Raw genomic sequence first — 4,282 nt, 5'->3', positions numbered from 1 at the left:
AGGGAAGATGGCAAACTAGGTAAAAGCAGGGTTCATCCTCTCCCAGGACTGCATTGAAATTACAACCAAATTATAAAATAATCAATGTGGGGAATCACCTGAAGTCCAGCTGATCATAACAACTACATCTGATAATATAAAGGAGCTACATCTAAGCCGATCCAGCATAGGCAACAACCATCAGCGGATCGCTTTGTAGTTCTCACTGGGTAGCCTCGAGGAATCAAAAGTAGTGGCCGACCTTGGCCTATGGGGGAGCCCCTTCCAAGGGGCCACAAAACCAACGCATCTGGAGGCTGGCACTACACCACAACGGAGCAACCCTTGACTAGTTCCAGTAGTGATACACACAAAGGGAGGTTGCAACAAGTACACAGGCCTGATAGGGCAAATCCCACTCAGTAGGGTCAGCCCCCTGACAACAACTCTTATCCTGAGGGTGCAGCCAATTCCCACAGTTAGTCAGCTTGAAAGTTAATCTCATCCACTGATCTACTAATAACAATAAGGGCTTGGTGACAACAGATCACACACAACCTACACAAAGGTCACCTCCAGAGCTCCCAACACAAGGGATCAGGGAGAATACGCCACTGGATCACACAGGACACCTTCCACATTAGGCCATCTGGCCAAGGCTGAGAGACAAAACAAATATTCCTGACACATGGAAATGAACACAAAGAGTCTAATAAAACGAGAAAACAAAGAAACATGCCACAAATGAAACAAGAGAAAACTCCAGAAAATAAGCTAAATGAAATGGAGGTAAGCAACCTACCAGACTCAGAGTTCAAAATATAAGGATGCTCAACAAACTTATGGAGAGAGTGGATGAGCACAATGAGAGTAAAAGAAAGGACATAGAATCCATAAAAAAGAACCAGACAGAAATGAATATGATAACGGAAATGAAGAATACACTAGAAAGGTTCAACAGTAGATTAAACGAAGCAGAAGATCGAATCAGCGAATTGGAAGACAAGGTAGCTGAATATACCTAATCAGAACAACAAAAAGAAAAAAGAACTAAAAAAAAATGAAGATAGTTTAAGAGACCTCTGAGACAACATGAAGCGTAAAAATATCTAAATCATAGGAGTACCTGAAGAGGAAGAGAGAGAGCAAAGGATTGAGAATTTATTTGAAGAAATAATGACAGAAAACTTCCCTAACTTGGCAAAGGAATTAGACATACAAGTTCAGAAAGCACAAAGAGTTCCAAACAAGAGGAATTCAAAAAGACCCACACCAAGACACATCATAATTAAAATGCCAAAGGTCAAAGACAAAGAGAGAATCTTAAAAGCAGCAAGAGAAAGGAAGCTGGTTACTTACAAGGGTACCCCCATAAGAATGTCTGCTGACTTTTCAATGGAAACTTTGCAAGCCAGAAGGGAATGGCAAGAAATATTCAAAGTTATGAAAAACAAGAATCTACAACCATGGATACTCTCTCCAGCAACGCTTTCAATTAAAATGGAAAGTGAGATAAAGAGCTTCCCAGACAGAAAAAAGCTTAAGGAATTCATCACCAACAAGCTGACATTACAAGAAATGTTAAAAAATCTTCTGTAAAAAGAGAAGGAGTAAAAAAGAAAATAGAAATAACAAATATGAATAGTAAAATGACAGTAACAATGTACCTATCAGTAATCACTTTAAATGTAAATGGATTAAATGCTCCAAACAAAAGACAAGGGTAACTGAATGGATAAGAAAACAAGACTCATGCATATACAGTCTACAAGAAACCTACTTCAGATCAAACGACACTCACAGACTGAAAGTAAAGGGATGGAAAAAGATATTTCACACAAACAGAAATGAAAAAAAAAAAAGCTGGGGTAGCAATACTTATATCTGATAAAATAGACTTTAAGACAAAGGCTATAATAAGAGATAAAAAGGGCATTACATAATAATAAAGGAATCAATAAATTAAGAGGATATAACCCTAGTAAATATATACGCATCCAACATAGGAGCACCTACATACATAAAACAATTATTGACCGACATAAAAGGAGAGATCAATAGTAATACACTCATAGTAGGAGACTTTAATGTCCCATTGACACTAATGGACAGATATTCCAGGCAAAGAATCATCAAGGAAACAATGGGCCTAAAAGATACACTAGAACAGGTGGACTTAATAGATATTTTCAGAGCATTTTACCCTAAAGCAGCAAAATATACATTCTTCTCAAGTGCAGATGGAACATTTTCAAGGATAGAGCATGTTAGGACACAAATCAAGTCTCAATAAATTAAAGAAGATTGAAATCATATCAATCATCTTCTCTGATCACAATGGTATGACACTAGAAATCAACTACTAGAAAAAAAACTGGAAAATACACAAACCCATGGAGGCTAGATAACATGCTACTAAACAATGAATGGATTATTAATGAGATCAAGGAAGAAATGAAAAGATACCTAGAAACAAATGAAAATGAAAACACAATGACTCAAAATTTATAAGACATAGTGAATACAGTCCTAAGAAGGAAATTCATAGCAATACAAGTCTACCTCAAGAAACAAGAAAACGCTTAAATAAACAATCTAACCTTACAATTAAAAGAACTAGAAAAGAATAGCAAACAAAGCCCAAAGTGAATAGAAAGAAGGAAGTAATAAAGATCAGAATGGAAATAAATGAAATAGAGTCTAGAAAAACAATACAAAAGATTAATGAAACCAAGAGCTGGTTCTTTGAAAGGATAAACAAAATTGGCAGACCCATAGCCAGACTCATCAAGGAAAAAAGAGAGAGGACTCAAATAAATAAAATCAGAAATGAAAGAGGAGAAATAACCATGGACTCCACAGAAATCCAATGGATCATACGAAAATATTATGAGCATTTATACACCAACAAATTGGAAAATCTGAAAGAAATGGACACATTCCTAGAAACATACAATCTCCCCAGAGTGACTCAAAAAAAATAGAAAATCTGAACTGACTGATTACCACCAATGAAACAGAATCAGTAATCAAAAACCTCCCAAAAAACAAAAGTCCTGGGCCAGATGGCTTCGTAGGTGAATTTTGCCAAACATTCAAAGAAGAATTAACATCTATTCTTCTCAAACTAGTCCAAAAAGTTCAAGAAGAGGGAAGGCTCCCTAACTCCTTTTATGAGACCACCATTACCTTGATTCCAAAACCAGACAATTACATTACAATAAAAAAAATTATAGGCCGATATCTCTTATGAACATTGATGCAAAAATCCTCAACAAAATATTAGCAAACCAAATTCAGCAATACATTAAAAATACAAGACACCATGATCAAGTTGGATTTATTCCTGGGATGCAAGTTTGGTTCAATATCCGCAAATCAATTAATGTGATACACCACATTAACAAATCGAAAGATAAAAAACATATGATCTTATCAATAGATGCAGGAAAAGCGTTTGACAAAATCCAGCATCTATTTATGATAAAAACTCTCAGCAAAGTGAGAATAGAGGGAACATACCTCAACATAATAAAGGCCATATATGACAAACCTACAGCTAACATCATACTCAACGGGAACAGGCTAAAAGCATTTTCCTTAAGATCAGGAACAAGACAAGGATGCCCACTTTCACCACTCCTCTTCAACATTGTATTGGAAGTCTTAGCCACAGCAATAAGACAAGAAAGAGAAATAAAAGGCATCTGAATTGGAAAAGAAAAAGTAAAACTCTCATTATTTGCCAATGACATGATACTATAAATAGAGAACCCTAAAGATTCCACCAAAAAACTGTTAGAACTGATCAATGAATTCAGTAAAGTAGCAGGTTACAAAATAAATATTCAGAAGTCAGTGGCATTTTTATACACCAATGATGAACTTTCAGAAAGAGAAATTAAGAAAACAATCCCATTTACAATTGCTTCGAAAACTATAAAATACCTACAAATCAAATTAACCAAGAAGGTAAAAGACCTGTTTTCAGAAAATTATAAGTCATTGAAAAAAGAAATTGAAGAAGATACAAATAAATGGAAGCACATACCCTGTTCATGGGTAGGAAGAATCAACATTGCTAAAATGGCCGTACTACCCAAAGCAATCTATAGATTCAATGCAATCTCTATCAAAATACCAATGGCAGTTTTCAGAGAGCTAGAACAAATAATCCTAAAATTTATATGGAGCCATAAAAAACCCCAAATAGCCACGGCAATATTGAGAAAGAAGAACAAAGTTGGAGGTATCACACCACCTGATAGCAAACTTTACTACAAGGCTACAGTAATCAAAACAG

This window comes from Pteropus vampyrus, unplaced genomic scaffold (assembly GCF_000151845.1).
Source record: "Pteropus vampyrus isolate Shadow unplaced genomic scaffold, Pvam_2.0 Scaffold472, whole genome shotgun sequence".
Taxonomy (NCBI): domain Eukaryota; kingdom Metazoa; phylum Chordata; class Mammalia; order Chiroptera; family Pteropodidae; genus Pteropus; species Pteropus vampyrus.
The sequence above is the reverse complement of the archived record's forward strand: the minus strand, read 5'-3'. Positions refer to the sequence as shown.